Raw genomic sequence first — 16806 nt, 5'->3', positions numbered from 1 at the left:
AGAGAGAGGGAAAGACGGAGAGAAACATCGATGTGAGAGAGACATGTCGATGGGTTGCCTCCTGCACGCGCCCCGACCAGACGTGCCCTTGACAGGAATCAAGCTGGCTGGACCTCTACCCACTGAGCCACACCGGCCGGGGCTGGTCTGTTCCTTCCAATAACAGAGCAACGGTCTCTGGCAAGGACGCCACACCGGTTCAGTGTCTGTCCTGACAGTGGACATCGATGCTGCCGACAGCTGGGGCTACGGTGGCTCCAGCTGCTCCGACCACTTGCATGGAGGTTTTTCAGGGAACACAGGGGTTCATTCCTCGCAGGTGCTGCCCTAGGAGCTGGCCTGCTGGGCCGCACGTAAGTCGAGTCTGTTGACAAGGAGCTGGCTCTCCCAGTCTCTGCACGTTCCCACGTTATCTTGCGTAAATGCCTAGGAGTGGAATTTCCGGTTCAGTGATAAATGACCTGTTTTTGTTTTGTTTTGTTGTGTCTGTTTTGGGAAAGATAAGCTTAACTTCGTCAGAAGCTGCCAGGCCGCAGGCCAAAGCGATCTCGCCATTCTGTGCTCCGACCTAAGCCCAGGAGGCCCGAGCGCTGCACATCCTGCCCACACTTGGCGTTGTCGGTCCGTTTAACTTAGCCGTGCTGAGGTGGCCGTGTGGTGACAGCTCATCGTGGTTGTAATGTGTGTCTTCAAGATTAACAATGAATGCCCGGCCGGTGTGGCTCAGGGGTTGAGCGTTGAACAATGAACCAGGAGGTCAGGGTTCAATTCGCGGTCAGGGCACAGGCCTGGGTTGGGAGCTCCATCCCCAGTGTGGGGCGTGCAGGAGGCGGCCGGTCCATGATTCTCTCTCATCACTGATGTTTCTCTCTCTCCCTCTCCCTTCCTCTCTGAAAGCAATTTCTATATTTAAAAGAAAAGAAACAGAAGCGCCGTTGAATCAGTGTCTCTGTGACCCGTCTGGCACTTGGCGACGCCGCCACCCCCGAGGGGTACCTTCTGTGTTCTAGGAACTCGGTTAGAGAAGCGAAAGCTTCTTGACCCGAGCCCCACCCCAGCTTAGAAAACGGGGGGCGTTTCCCAGAATCTCCTACCCCCACTTCCCATCTCTCCAGGGATTTGAACTGTCACGTGTGTAAAGGGAAAAGTCACAGGCAGGGGGACACGCACATCCTTGGTCAAGCCCTCCCACCGGAGCTGAGTCTCTGTAGGAACCTGGAGGATTGAAGGTTGAAGGTCGGGGGTCCCCCCTGTGTCACTGGGGGCTGTGTCTGCGGGGCTCTGGGCGCGTGGAGGATGAGTGAGGGCCTCAGGGCCCGGCACTAGCCCTCACCTCCCATCTCCCTTTGCGCTCACTGCTCAGGTCTCCTGCTCAGGTCGCCCCTCAGCCACAGGGGACTTGGGGTCACTCCACTGGATAAAAAGGGGCCACGCGCTGAGCTGACCGGCTCAGGGGAGGCCTGCGTGGCGGCCTTGCGAACTCAGAGGCCTCAGGCGGCCGCCCAGGACGCTCTGACATTGACCTTGAACTAGAAGCAGCTGCGGTGGGGAGTCCCGGCCTCGGCGGGCATCTTCCCTGACCCGTCGGCCTCGACCTTCGCTGAGCCTGTCTGTGGTCTCTCTGCGTCTGTGACCACATGTCGCTGGAAGGTCACGGTCATTTCCCTTTTCCCGGCCTCACGGCCCAGGCACCGCTCTGTGGGGACCACAGACCCCTCCCTGTCCTGAGCTCACTGCTGGCTGTTAACTCCTGCACCCTAAGGAAGGGGGCAGGTGTCCATCATCTTACTTGTTAGCCAATCCCAGGGGTTCCCCGCTTCGCTTGCTCCCGCCTCCCTGACCCATCCCCAGTGGGTTTCGTGTCACCCACCTCCGCTCCTCCTTCGATTGCAATGTGTAAAAATAGGCAAAAAACAGCCCTTCTCCAGAGCATTCTCCCAATAGTTTGAAATTCTGCTTCCTGGCGATTGTGGGCAGTTTGGCTCAAATGAACTCCCAAAATGCTTTACAGGTTTGAATGCCTGTGTGGTTTCTTTTATGTTAACAGGACTATCTTTTTTGAGGTCATTTAGAGCATCTTATTAGTCTCAGGTGTACAAGCTAATGGTTTGTTAATTGTATTGGTTATGAGCAGGCGGGCAGGCCTCCGGGGACCCCGAGGGCACCAGGATGTTCAGGTTTTACCACATTTTTCCAACCGTGTGTCTGAGGCGGGGGCAGCTGAGAACTCAGACGTGAAGGACTTGGGTCCGAGTCCCGGGTGGAGGTGGGGGAGGAGGCGGCCTCAGGCGTCATCCTTCTGTTGAGTGTTTACCCAGAAGGCTCGGGGCTGGGCTCGGAGGACAGAGAAAACCAGACCCGCCCTGTCCTCAGGACTCCCCAGCCCGGAGTCAAGAGCAACTGAGTCAAAAGCAAGGAGACAGGACAGACAGACGGAGAAGCTATTGTCAAATGGCAGGAGGAGCAGGGGCGGGCGAGGAGGCAGAGACCCCCAACACAAGGATTTCAAAAGGGAAAGTGAATACTACGAGGCATCTTGGAGGTGGCAGGAATGATGCCGGCAACTCCCCTCATTTAAAGCCACCAAAGTCTTTCTTAAAAAAATTAATATATTTTTATTGATGTCAGAGAGGAAGGGAGAGGGAGAGAGAAACATCCATGATGAGAGAGAACCATGGACTGGCTGTCTCCTGCACGCCCCACACTGGGGATCGAGCCCACAACCCGGGCATGTGCCCTTGACCGGAATCGAACCTGGGACCCTTCAGTCCGCAGGCCGACGCTCTACCCACTGAGCCACACCAGCCAGGGCAAAGCCCCCAGAGTCTTAACGCTGCTCCGCAGAGCAGGGACCTGATGTCCAGAACGAGACGGGTCCATTCCTAGAACCAGCAGAGCCAGGAACAGAACCCAGGGCTGGGGGACCCCAAGATACATCCATCAAGTGCCATTTGTAGGTTCGTCCTAGATTCGCGTATGGACAGGAATGAACAGACGCAGGCATCTCTCAGCCCCGTTCACCATCACAAACTCAGGTACCAGTTCATTTACTCTGGGTTCCAGAGGCCGGTGCTGCTGGGCCGGGCCGGGCCAGCTGAGCACCCAGCTCCCGCTCAATAGGCCGCCACAGAGCGCCACCTCGTGTTCACAAGTGGAACCGCAGCACAGGCCCAGCCGCCCTTGCAATCCAGGAGCCCCTTTCACCCAGGGCTTCAGGTCGGGGTGCAAAGCGCTCCAGGCACCACCAGCAAAGGTCTGGCCCAGCCCGAGAAACCCCGGGCCCGGGAAGCGGCCACAGCGGCTCCTCCCCGGGGCACACCGGCAAGCCTGACCTGCCCCAGCTGTTGCATCTGCAGTAAAATTCTTCCAGTTTGAAGGAATCCCTCGTGTGGGACAGCCCTTTCCTGGGCACTGGGGGTTCAGGAGGGAAGATGTAGCCTCCTTCTTGCCCACCGTCTAATGAAGGAGGCAGCCACGCCCACGCCTCTTGCAAACCCACGTAGCAAGAGCTCGGACGGAGGGGAACACAGGATGCGTTCCCTGATGGCACAAGGGCGTTGTAGTACATGTAGGAGTTTGTCAAGCTGAGGAGGAATCGCTGATAGAGGAATGGGGGGGAAGGGAGGGCGCAGACAGACTGCCATTTCCACATAAACCAGAACCCAACCACCAGAGGAAGAGAGGCTGGGGGTGGTCAGAGGCCAGATCATAAAAGGTCTAAAGCCATGCTAACGGGAGGAGACCTTATCCAGGGGACAACAGAGAGGAGGCGAAGGCTTTGCCCCAGTCACACCCGCACCCGAGGAGGGGCATTCCAGGAACAGGTGATGCCGAGCGAGAGAGGACGACAGTGATGGAGGCCGGTCAGGACGCTCCTCCAAGTTCTCAATGTTTCTGTAACCAGGGGAGCCATGCTCAGCCCTGATTAAGGTCCAGTGGGGAAGAACTGGGGTTTTGGAAAGAAAATACAGAGTTTTTTTCCTGTTGATAATGTTAACTGGTCAGTCGTATGTGCTTTTTAAAAAATATTTTTTTATTGATGTCAGAGAGGAAGGGAGAGAGAGGGAGAGAGAGAGACAGACATCAATGATGAGAGAGAATCAGGGATCGGCTGCCTCCTGCACGCCCCACACTGGGGATAGAGCCCGCAACCCGGGCATGTGCCCTGATCAGGAATCAAACCATGACCTCCTGGTTCATGGGTGGACGCTCAACCACCGAGCCACGCCGGCCAGGCCGTATATGCTTTTTTATGGACTTCCTTATCAAGTCATCTGCCGACTTTAAAAAGTCAAGTAAACCTAACCGGTGTGCTCAGTGGATAGAGCGCCGGCCTGCGGACTGAAGGGTCCCAGGTTGGATTCTGGTCAAGGGCATGTACCTTGGTTGCGGGCACATCCCCAGTGGGGGGCGTGCAGGAGGCAGCTGATCGATGTTTCTCTCTCATCGATGTTTCTAACTGTCTATACCTCTCCCTTCCTCTCTGTAAAAAGTCAATAAAATAAATTTTAAAAAAATAACTGACACAAGGACTTGAAAAGAATATAAAGAGAGAATGCTCCCTCCTCTGGGCGATCAGAATTTGACGGAGGTCATCTGCTCTGAACCTGCGCACAGACTAATCGGCTCAGGAAGGCGTCTTGTCCAGCTCGCTGATTTGCGATACAACAATATTAAAAAAAAACAAACTTTAAAAATAAAGGGATTCCATACCTGCAGGAGGAAGTCGGCTCAGGGATGGACCGCCTACACCACCGCCGTCCCATCCAGCGAGGGGCTCCTGTCCTATCCCACCGGCCCCGGTGAGGTCTGGTCCCCGCTGCAGGGACAGGAATGCCCGCGGATGTGGCCCTGCCCCGACATCACGTCGCGGCGGAAACGACCGCCAAGCCCCGAGAGCTCGCGGCCAAGGCGACTTTTAAGCCCGGGCGACGCTGAGGCCGGCGTGACCAAACCTCGGAGGGATGCCCGGTCGCTGCCGAAATGACGTGGAAGATGACGTCATGCCGCAGCAAGCGTGACGTTCAGACGCGGCAGAAGAGACGTGTAAATCCACTTCGGGGGGTGGCAGGCAGCGTGACGTTTCAGCTGGACCTATGTTGGCTGCGGAAGGGATGTGAATCCCAGGCTGATTCGCAGCCATTTTGACGTCGCAACCTATCGACAGCGCAGCCAATAGGACCTTCCTTGCACCGGAAATGACGATTTTGGAGCGCGACCCGAGTCTTCGACCTTTCGTCGCGCCAGAATGACGCTTTTTGGAACGCGACTCACACCCATCGGACCTCCTCCGCGACGGAAGTGACATTGTTTAAACCGTTCACTTGGCCATTTTGACCTTCTCTGCGACGGATATGACGTCTGCCCAAGCGCTACTTTTCACTGCGCCGGGAATGACGTTTAATTGAGTGCGACCGCATCGTCCTGTTGACCTTCCCGACGATGTAAATGACGTTTAACCCCAGTTGACCTAGAATTGGCCGCCAGGTTGTTGCATCTGAAATGACGCTGTTTTACGTATTTATTATGTTTTTAAAGAGAGAAACATCGATTTGTTGTTGCACACATTGATGCATTTATTCCTTGATTCCTGCAGGTGCCCTGACTGGGGATCAGACCCACCACCTTGGTGTACGGGGCTCGAACTCCCCTGAGAAATGGCTGGGCCGGAAGTGACTTTCAACCCCAGTGGCCATCACAGCGTTTTTTTGTTTTTGTTTTTAAAATTTTAATGCTTAAAATATTACAAAGAGTATTACATATGTCTCCTTTTTTTTTTCTCCCCTTGTCCTTCCCCTGCCCTTTCCTACCCCCCAGTGTCTTGTGTCCATTGATTATGCTTATCTGCATGCATACAAGTCCTTCAGTTAATCTCTTAGCCCCCAACCCTCCCCAGCCTTCCCGCTGTAGTTTGACAGTCTGTTCAGTTGCTGCTCTGCCTCTGTATCTATATTTGTTCATCAGTTTATAATGGTCTTAATTATCCATAAATGAGTGAGATCATCACAGCGTTTTTTGAGGTCTCGTCGTGGTGGAAATGACGTTTCAACCCCGTCCAGCTCTAAAGTCATGTCTGTGATATGGGCCCCAGCTCTGCCTCTATATCTATATTTGTTCATCAGTTTATAATGGTCTTAATTATCCATAAATGAGTGAGATCATCACAGCGTTTTTTGACGTCTCGTCGTGGTGGAGATAACATTTCAACCCGCCTGACACAGTAGCCATTGTAACCTGTCATGCCAAAAAGTCAAGTCTGTGATGTGGGCCCCGCTGTACAAAGTCTTATCCGTGTGATGTCATGCCCAGGTGACCGCCTAGCCCACGCGAGGTTGTGTGGCACCCGACCTGACCTCAAGTCCTTGGAACTAAAAGGAGGCACACGGAGGGAGGTTTCTGACTGAGCTTGTTGCTGTCTATCTGCCTCCGTGGGCCTCAGCCTACTGGTCTGTGAAATGGGCCTATAGCATCCCCTGCTTGTCTGCACTCGGGGGGGCCCAGAGGCAGACTCAGTGTCCAGGATCACGTTTCTCCTCGCAGCCGGTTATGCTCCGTCGGCACCCTGCTTCCTGCTGGAGTCCCCCTCCCCCCTCCAGGTGCAGGCTGCCCGGGTAGCCGGCTTGCATCACGGCCCCCTGGGCCAGGCCTGGCTTCTGCCCTCTGGTTTGGTCTGACACCCTCCGATTGAGAGCTCAGCAGGCAAAGCATGGAAATGCTTCACTTTTAAATCTCTTGTAACATAAGACTAAGTGTTGAAATTTTTTTTAGACCTAGAAGCCTGGTGCACAAAATTTGTGCAAGGTGGGGGGTGTCACTCAGCCCAGCCTGCACCCTCCCCAATCTGGGACCCCTCGGGGGATGTCTGACTGCCGGTTTAGACCTGATCCCGCAGGCAGTCGGACATCCCTCCCACAATCCGGGACCGCAGGCTCCTAACTGCTCACCTGCCTGCCTGCCTGATCGCCCCTAACCGACTCTGCCTGCCGGCCTGATTGCCTCTGACTGCTCTCCCCTGCTGGCCTGATCACTCCTAACTGCTCTCCCCTGCCGGCCTGATCACTCCTAACTGCCTCTCCTTCGGCCCCTGCCACCATGGCTTTGTCCGGCAGGATGTCTGGTTTATTTGCTCTAATTAGAATATTACCCTTTTATTAGTATAGATCAGTGATGGCAAACCTATGACACGCATGTCAGAGGTGACATGTGAACTCATTTTTTGGTTGATTTTTCTTTGTTAAATGGCATTTAAATATATAAAATAAGTATCAAAAATATAAGTCTTTGTTTTGCTATGGTTGCAAATATCCAAAAATTTCTATATGTGACACGGCACCAGAGTTAAGTTAGGTTTTTTCAAAATGCTGACACGCCGAGCTCAAAAGGTTCACCATCACTGGTATAGATTCTATTTCTTTTTGTACTTAAAAAAAAATCTTATTGAAGCTTTTTTTTCCTTCTAATATTGTGAGGACCTGGGACTTGATTCTGGAGGCCCTGCTGGGTGGTACCGTGCGCCATGCACTCCTCCCAAGTCAGACGCCTCAGGTCTGTGCAATGCCGCCTCCCTGCCCGGATCCAAGGAAGGGGCAGCCAACACCAGGTCTTTGCTTCTTCGCTGCCCCATCCCCGCACCCCAACACCTAGAGGGCCTTCCAGGCCTCATCGGGGTTCAAGCATCACCCACCAACTGGCTGCACACCTCCACCATCACCATGACAGAGGCTGGGCCGAGGATGGCAGGAGATTGAAGCCCTTAGTCATTAGCGGTGTGGCATGCTCACAGGTGGGGCGGGTCCCAGCTGCTAGGGGAGATAACATGGGAACATGCCCGGCTGTCTTGGAGATTTTATGGAGGCAGGCTTTGCGGGTGGGTGCGTCAAAGGGGGCAGGACAGAAGCCCGCGCCAGGTGCAAAGGCCCGGGACGTCCAGCTGGGTTCCCTCATTCCCCTGGCCCACCCACTCCTGTCACCCCATTTCCTGACCTCCAAGCTGTTGAATTGCTGCGTAACTTGTAGAACCTCCCCTGCCTGTGATTAGATGAGTAAGAAAACGCAGCATCAACAAACAGCCTTCAAATGAGCTGCAAGGTGAGCTGAAGAGGACGAGCCTGCTCATCGCTCATCGCCAAGCGCGTGATGCTAACCATTCCGCTTCCTGCCCTCTCTTCCCCTCCTGTCCGAGCCTCTCTGCCTGGCCCCTGGCCAGGCTCCAAGACAGAGAGACTTAGCGGGGGCCCAGGGGCTTTGAAAGGCTTTGGCAACGGGTCCCATCTGGCCCCTGGCAGGTTGTGGGAGGTGAGAGGTCAAACACCTTCAGAACATTCCTGGGGGGCGCAGGCGGTCAGGGGCAGATCAGAGGCCACCCCACCGGTCCCCCCGTTTGCGGCTGCAGTTCTGTCTTTTCATGGATCGTGAAATCTTGCTTTGAAAATGAAGGAACCAGGGGTTTAGGTTAGGTCCCCTTAGGTGAGGACGGAGCGGCCTGGGTGGCGCTCCAGTGAGGACACAGTGGCCACCCAGACGGCACCCCTGCAGCAGGCTTTTCCAGGCTCTCCGCCGGGGACTCCCCGGCCAGCAGCCCCGCCTGAGCCCACACAGCGAAGCCTAATGGCCGAGAGCCAGGAGCCGGCTGCAAGGGTTCAAACCCTGGCTCTGCCGCTGTGTAGCTGCTCCATCCTAGTCCCCGCCCGGCACGTCGCATCGTCACTCTCGTCTCCCTCTTGCTCCCCATCTTTCTGAAAAGTAAACTCCATTCGATGACCCTTTGCTTACAACCCTTCAAAGATAGGTCGTTACTTCTCGGAAGAATTCCAAAACCCTTAAGATGTCCGTGGAAGTGGAGGTACTGTCCCGTCCCTGCTTCTTGTCTCCAGGCTGCAATCCTCCCTCCTGCCCCAGGGCCTTTGCACGCCCTGCTATTCTCGCTCCTTAAAAGCTCTTCTCCTCTGCTCTCCACCTGGCTCTTGCTGTGGGTCTTCGTTTAGAAGTTCATCCTGCCCCCTTATGCTCACACAGTACTGTGTCATTTCCCCCCTCATATACTTTGTCAAGCTTTTTAATTACACTAGAGGCCCAGTGCACGAAATTCATGCGGGGGGGGGGGGTTCCTCAGCCCAGCCTGCACCCTCTCCAATCTGGGACTGCTGGCTCCTAACCGCTCACCTGCCTGCCTGATTGCCCCTAACCCCTCTGTCTGCCTTCCTGATCGCTCCTAATTGCTCTCCCCTACCAGCCTGATCACCCCTAACCGCCTCTGCCTTGGCCCCCGCCACCATGGCTTTGTCCGGAAGATGTCAAGTCTAATTCTCATATTATGCTTTTTATTAGTAAAGATGTTTATTTGTGTGATGATTCGTTTCAGGTTTGTGGCCCTAACTAGACTTTGGAAAGGCAGCAACCGTGTCTGATTTGCTCTTCGCTGGGTCCTTGAAGCCTAGAATCGTGACACTTAAGTAGCCGACGTAGGTGCTCTGAGGATTGCTGAGTTTGAATAATTTCAGCCAGCTCTGGGCCTGACAGGAGCTGTCCGCAATCTTCTGACACCTGGTCTCCTGGGATGAGGGCAGGTGGAGAATGGCCCGGGGTGTGAGCGCCCCCCTAGAGGTAGTGGCTGGGGGTGTGAGCTCTGGAGTGGTTGGCCTGCACTTGGAAAGAGTGTTCCTATCTACCAGGGACGCTGGGAACAGGAGGATCATGGATCGGCTGCCTCCTGCACGCCCCCTACTGGGGATGGAGCCGCAACCCGGGCCTGTGCCCTGACGGGGAATCGAACCGTGACCTCCTGGTTCATAGGTCGATGCTCAACCCCTGAGCAACACTGGCTGGGCGAGGGCTGAGGGTGATCCTTCTCCTATGAGCCTCTGTACCCTGCCAGTGCCCTGCCCAGGACTTTAAGGATGGGCGGATGAATGGTGCCCTAAGGGTGATGGATGGACGGATGGTGCCCCTAAGGGGGATGGATGGACGGATGGTGCCCCTAAGGGGGATGGATGGACGGATGGTGCCCCTAAGGGGGATGGATGGACGGATGGTGCCCCTAAGGGGGATGGATGGACGGATGGTGCCCCTAAGGGGGATGGATGGACGGATGGTGCCCCTAAGGGGGATGGATGGACGGATGGTGCCCCTAAGGGGGATGGATGGACGGATGGTGCCCCTAAGGGGGATGGATGGACGGATGGTGCCCCTAAGGGGGATGGATGGACGGATGGTGCCCCTAAGGGGGATGGATGGACGGATGGTGCCCCTAAGGGGGATGGATGGACGGATGGTGCCCCTAAGGGGGATGGATGGACGGATGGTGCCCCTAAGGGGGATGGATGGACGGATGGTGCCCCTAAGGGGGATGGATGGACGGATGGTGCCCCTAAGGGGGATGGATGGACGGATGGTGCCCCTAAGGGGGATGGATGGACGGATGGTGCCCCTAAGGGGGATGGATGGACGGATGGTGCCCCTAAGGGGGATGGATGGACGGATGGTGCCCCTAAGGGGGATGGATGGACGGATGGTGCCCCTAAGGGGGATGGATGGACGGATGGTGCCCCTAAGGGGGATGGATGGACGGATGGTGCCCCTAAGGGGGATGGATGGACGGATGGTGCCCCTAAGGGGGATGGATGGACGGATGGTGCCCCTAAGGGGGATGGATGGACGGATGGTGCCCCTAAGGGGGATGGATGGACGGATGGTGCCCCTAAGGGGGATGGATGGACGGATGGTGCCCCTAAGGGGGATGGATGGACGGATGGTGCCCCTAAGGGGGATGGATGGACGGATGGTGCCCCTAAGGGGGATGGATGGACGGATGGTGCCCCTAAGGGGGATGGATGGACGGATGGTGCCCCTAAGGGGGATGGATGGACGGATGGTGCCCCTAAGGGGGATGGATGGACGGATGGTGCCCCTAAGGGGGATGGATGGACGGATGGTGCCCCTAAGGGGGATGGATGGACGGATGGTGCCCCTAAGGGGGATGGATGGACGGATGGTGCCCCTAAGGGGGATGGATGGACGGATGGTGCCCCTAAGGGGGATGGATGGACGGATGGTGCCCCTAAGGGGGATGGATGGACGGATGGTGCCCCTAAGGGGGATGGATGGACGGATGGTGCCCCTAAGGGGGATGGATGGACGGATGGTGCCCCTAAGGGGGATGGATGGACGGATGGTGCCCCTAAGGGGGATGGATGGACGGATGGTGCCCCTAAGGGGGATGGATGGACGGATGGTGCCCCTAAGGGGGATGGATGGACGGATGGTGCCCCTAAGGGGGATGGATGGACGGATGGTGCCCCTAAGGGGGATGGATGGACGGATGGTGCCCCTAAGGGGGATGGATGGACGGATGGTGCCCCTAAGGGGGATGGATGGACGGATGGTGCCCCTAAGGGGGATGGATGGACGGATGGTGCCCCTAAGGGGGATGGATGGACGGATGGTGCCCCTAAGGGGGATGGATGGACGGATGGTGCCCCTAAGGGGGATGGATGGACGGATGGTGCCCCTAAGGGGGATGGATGGACGGATGGTGCCCCTAAGGGGGATGGATGGACGGATGGTGCCCCTAAGGGGGATGGATGGACGGATGGTGCCCCTAAGGGGGATGGATGGACGGATGGTGCCCCTAAGGGGGATGGATGGACGGATGGTGCCCCTAAGGGGGATGGATGGACGGATGGTGCCCCTAAGGGGGATGGATGGACGGATGGTGCCCCTAAGGGGGATGGATGGACGGATGGTGCCCCTAAGGGGGATGGATGGACGGATGGTGCCCCTAAGGGGGATGGATGGACGGATGGTGCCCCTAAGGGGGATGGATGGACGGATGGTGCCCCTAAGGGGGATGGATGGACGGATGGTGCCCCTAAGGGGGATGGATGGACGGATGGTGCCCCTAAGGGGGATGGATGGACGGATGGTGCCCCTAAGGGGGATGGATGGACGGATGGTGCCCCTAAGGGGGATGGATGGACGGATGGTGCCCCTAAGGGGGATGGATGGACGGATGGTGCCCCTAAGGGGGATGGATGGACGGATGGTGCCCCTAAGGGGGATGGATGGACGGATGGTGCCCCTAAGGGGGATGGATGGACGGATGGTGCCCCTAAGGGGGATGGATGGACGGATGGTGCCCCTAAGGGGGATGGATGGACGGATGGTGCCCCTAAGGGGGATGGATGGACGGATGGTGCCCCTAAGGGGGATGGATGGACGGATGGTGCCCCTAAGGGGGATGGATGGACGGATGGTGCCCCTAAGGGGGATGGATGGACGGATGGTGCCCCTAAGGGGGATGGATGGACGGATGGTGCCCCTAAGGGGGATGGATGGACGGATGGTGCCCCTAAGGGGGATGGATGGACGGATGGTGCCCCTAAGGGGGATGGATGGACGGATGGTGCCCCTAAGGGGGATGGATGGACGGATGGTGCCCCTAAGGGGGATGGATGGACGGATGGTGCCCCTAAGGGGGATGGATGGACGGATGGTGCCCCTAAGGGGGATGGATGGACGGATGGTGCCCCTAAGGGGGATGGATGGACGGATGGTGCCCCTAAGGGGGATGGATGGACGGATGGTGCCCCTAAGGGGGATGGATGGACGGATGGTGCCCCTAAGGGGGATGGATGGACGGATGGTGCCCCTAAGGGGGATGGATGGACGGATGGTGCCCCTAAGGGGGATGGATGGACGGATGGTGCCCCTAAGGGGGATGGATGGACGGATGGTGCCCCTAAGGGTGATGGATGGACAGATGGGGCCCTAAGGGTGATGGATGGACAGATGGTGCCCTAAGAGTGCTGGGTGGACGGATGGTGAAGCTGTATCAGGCTGGGCTCATTGGGAAACGGTGCAGTGGTCAGGCAGACGTGCCTGTGTGATTACCAGAGATGACCGGCCCTGGCAGGGTGCCGGCAGGGAGGGTGTCACAGGTCACATAGCTGCCATCGCACGCCGGTGAGTGGGCGTTGTCATTCCCATCACAGCGGTGGCCGTCTCCTGGGGCAGCCTCAGGAACACAGAGCCTTTCATTAACGCAGCGGAGAACACGGTGAGTGTGAGACCACGGCGAGAAGACACGGGCCTTCACCTGGTGAGACTCGGAGGGGATTCCCCAACAGCAAGCGCCACGCGGGGCCTCGGAGGGCGAGGAGCAGAGCTGAACGCTGAGCTCCCTCTCCACTGGCCTGTGAGCTGCTCATCGCCAAGCCTGCAGCCAGGTCCTCGGCCGGGGCCCAGGCTCCCGGGGGCCCCCCACGGCTTCAACGCCTCGTGGACACGCTGGCCAGACCCCCAGCTCGCCACCCATATCCAAGCTCTCTGCACATTTAAACTTGGCCTGGCCCAGCCAGTGTGGCTCAGTGGTTGGGCATCGACCTATGAACCAGGAGGTCAGGGTTCGATTCCCGGTCAGGGCACAGGCCCGGGTTGCGGGCTCCATCCCCAGTGGGGGGCGTGCAGGAGGCAGCCAATCCATGATTCCCTCTCATCATTGATGTCCCTCTCTCTCTCTCTCTCTCTCTCTCTCCCCCTTCCTCTCTGACATCAATAAAAATATATTGAAAAATAAAATGTTCTCTTCACGGCCTCAGCAGGGGTCTCCACATGGAAGGATGAAGTGGGCATCCATCCCTCCCGCCCCCAGACCCGCCCCGGTCAGATCCCCGCTGGCCGCTCGCACTCCTCCCTCTGCTTCGCTCCTAACGCTCACCCAGCACCCGCGGACTGCGGCTTCCCTCCTGTGCACCTTCCCAGCTCCCCCTCTGCCTTGGCGTTCTCGGATTCTGACCGCTTTCCTGTCCCGACTACTGGTTAGTCTCCTAATTGGTCCCTGAATCATTCTGCCTCTGCTCCAATCTGTCCATCTGTCCATCCACCATCCATCCATCATCCATCCACCATCCATCCATCATCCTTCCATCCATCCACCCATTCATCCATCCCTCTACCCATCCATCATCCATCCATCCTTCCATCCATCCATCCACTCATTCATCCATCCATCCATCCAACCATCCATCCATCCACCCCCCTGCCCATCCACCATCCATCCATCCACCCAACCACCTACCCATCCACCCAACCACCTATCCATCCATCTGCCCATCCCGTTGGCACGTATGAAATGCGTCACCGTGTGCTAGGCTGTGTAAATACTATCAGAAATGAGACGCTGCCAGAAGTGCCTGGGAGCACCCACATTAATGAAACAGCCCCACTGACAAACATGTAATTACCGGCGCTCAGAGTGACAACGCCAGGTGACGAAAGCGTCACGATGGGGCCTGACGCTGGTCGAGGGGTCAGGGGAGCCTGCCCCGGGGAGGTGACCTTCAGCCGAGGTCTAAAGGTGGGAGGGGGGAGGGGTGTGGGACTAGGCCCTTCCAGACAGAGGGAAGAGTGAGGCAGGTGGGACAGGACATGCTGGGGACCCTGTCCATCCACCCATTCATCCATCCCTCTACCCATCCATCCTTCCTTCCATCTGTCCATCCATCCATCAACCATCCATCCATCCATCCACCCACCCATCCATCCTTCCATCCATCCATCCACCATCCACCCACCCATCCATCCATCCATCCAACCACCATCCATCCATCCATTCATTCATCCCCCTATCCATCCATCCATCCATCCATCCATCCATCCATCCATCCACCCATTCATCCATCCTCCATCCATCCATTCATCCTCCCCCCCGACCCATCCATCCAACCAATTATCCATCCATCTGCCCATCCCGTTGGCACTTATGAAATGCGTCACTGTGTGCTAGGCTGTGTAAATACTATCAGAAATGAGACGCTGCCAGAAGTGCCTGGGAGCACCCACATTAATGAAACAGCCCCACTGACAAACACGTAATTACCAGCGCTCGGAGTGACAACGCCAGGTTACGAAAGCGTCACGATGGGGCCTGATGCTGGTAGAGGGGTCAGGGGAGCCTGCCCCGGGGAGGTGACCTTCAGCCGAGGTCTAAAGGTGGGAGGGGGGAGGAGTGTGGGACTAGGCCAGCCATGGGCAAACTACGGCCCACGGGCCGCATCCGGCCCGTTTGAAATGAATAAAACTAAAAAAAAAAAAAGACCGTACCATTTTATGTAATGATGTTTACTTTGAATTTATATTAGTTCACACAAACACTCCATCCATGCTTTTGTTCCGGCCCTCCGGTCCAGTTTAAGAGCCCATTGTGGCCCTCGAGTCAAAAAGTTTGCCCACCCCTGGGTTAAGGGCTCAGCCCCATTAAGCTGCTCTCCACTTCAGATGCCAATCACAATGGTAATTTTTCCAGTCTCCACATTATAATTAGAGTGGACATACCTGGTAGTTAGCACAGCTTCCACATTGCTTTCTTGACCTGTGTGACAGGAGCTACTGTAATGAGGAAGACCAAGTGAAAACTTGTAAAGCTAACCTACTACCCATCCACCATAAATAAACATTTCATCCTGGGTGTTTGATCTGTCTCTTTCCCTCCCTTTCTCTCTGAAATAAGTAAAAACATATTTTTTTTAAAAATGATAATACCCATCAAAAAGCATCCATCACCTCTTTTTTTTTATTGTTTTATTGCTTAAAGTATTACAAAGAGTATTACATATGTCTCCTTTTTTCCCCCGCAAGTTCTTTTATTGCTGCATTCCGTTTCCATAGTCTGTGAGGGAGCCGAGGAATGAATGGGTGAAGGGAGGATGGGGGCAGATGGACCAGGTATGAAGCCATAATCCACAGCACAGCCTGCAACCGGGAAACAGAGCGACAGCCTCCAGGTCTCCCCGGCCCAGGGGTGCCCCTCATCCCCACGCCCTCCCCCCCCACGCCGGGGATGGCACTCAGCACCCTGCCTCTGACGGACAGGCTCTCCTCCTCCGCCCTGGGCACCAGCCCACAGGGACTGGCCTTGTTTACCACCACGGCCCGACGCCCAGCCCACCACCTTGCAGACCAAGCATAGCACCTCAAGACTTAACGAGCTGGTCGGGGCAGGAGGCAAACACAGAGAGAGCATCGGAGGCCGTGGGGCGGGGGAGGGGGGAGTGGCCAGTGAGTCCAAGGCGAGTCAGCTGCCAGGGGCAGTTGGCAGGGAAGGCCTGGAGCCGAGTGGGGCCCACACCTGCCGGGGGCATGTGACGGGCAGGTCTGGGGACAGGCCCGGGGCCGCCAGGGGTGAGCAAGGACGCAGGTGCGGGAGCGGCGAGGAGGAGCCACGGGGAGGGCCCCTTCTGGCTGCCCTGAAGGCTCTGGCCTGCACCTGCCAGGTCATGCTGCGGCCTTTCAAAGGAGACACCTGCCCGGCCGGTGTGGCTCAGTGGTTGGGACGTCCACCTAGGAATCAGGAGGTCAGGGTTCGATTCCCGGTCAGGGCACGTGCCCGAGTTGAGGGCTCCATCCCCAGTGTGGGGTGTGTAGGAGGCAGCCAATCAGTGATTCCCTCTCATCATGGATGTTTCTATCTCCCTCTCCCTTCCCCTCTGAAATCAATAAAAAATGTATATATTTTTTAAAAAAAAGAGAGACACCCACACAGGACACTTCATGGCTTCTCTACTGCACGTGTGCCTGTGGGCCTGAGTTCCCCTGAGACACACGCACCTCTGGGGGGTGGGGTGGGTAGGGGGCTCCCTTTTCTTTTTTTAAAATATATTTTTATTGATTTCAGAGAGGAAGGGAGAGGGAGAGAGAAACATCCATGATGAGAGAGGATCATGGACCGGCTGCCTCCTGCACACTCCACACTGGGGATCGAGCCCGCAACCCGGGCCTGTGCCCTGACCGGGAATCGAACCCTGACCTCCT

The 16806-nt window shown here is 56.7% G+C and overlaps 1 protein-coding gene across 3 annotated transcripts in view; it reads right to left on the bottom strand.

Annotated features, from left to right (window-relative positions):
• Window positions 1-16806, bottom strand: part of MTHFS (5,10-methenyltetrahydrofolate synthetase (5-formyltetrahydrofolate cyclo-ligase)) — a 74380-nt gene that overhangs the window by 50254 nt on the left and 7320 nt on the right. For 2 of the 3 annotated variants that reach the window (XM_005858274.2, XM_005858279.2), the window contains exon 1: window positions 4714-5190. The exons of the other annotated variant lie outside the window; for it this stretch is intronic. The gene's annotated coding sequence lies outside the window, so the exon portion shown is untranslated. Of the gene's footprint in view, window positions 1-4713; window positions 5191-16806 lie in introns of those variants that run through there. 3 annotated transcript variants of the gene reach the window in all.

The sequence above is a fragment of the Myotis brandtii genome, unplaced genomic scaffold, assembly GCF_000412655.1.
Source record: "Myotis brandtii unplaced genomic scaffold, ASM41265v1 scaffold1166, whole genome shotgun sequence".
Lineage (NCBI taxonomy): Eukaryota > Metazoa > Chordata > Mammalia > Chiroptera > Vespertilionidae > Myotis > Myotis brandtii.
This window is presented reverse-complemented; position numbering and strand designations above follow the sequence as displayed.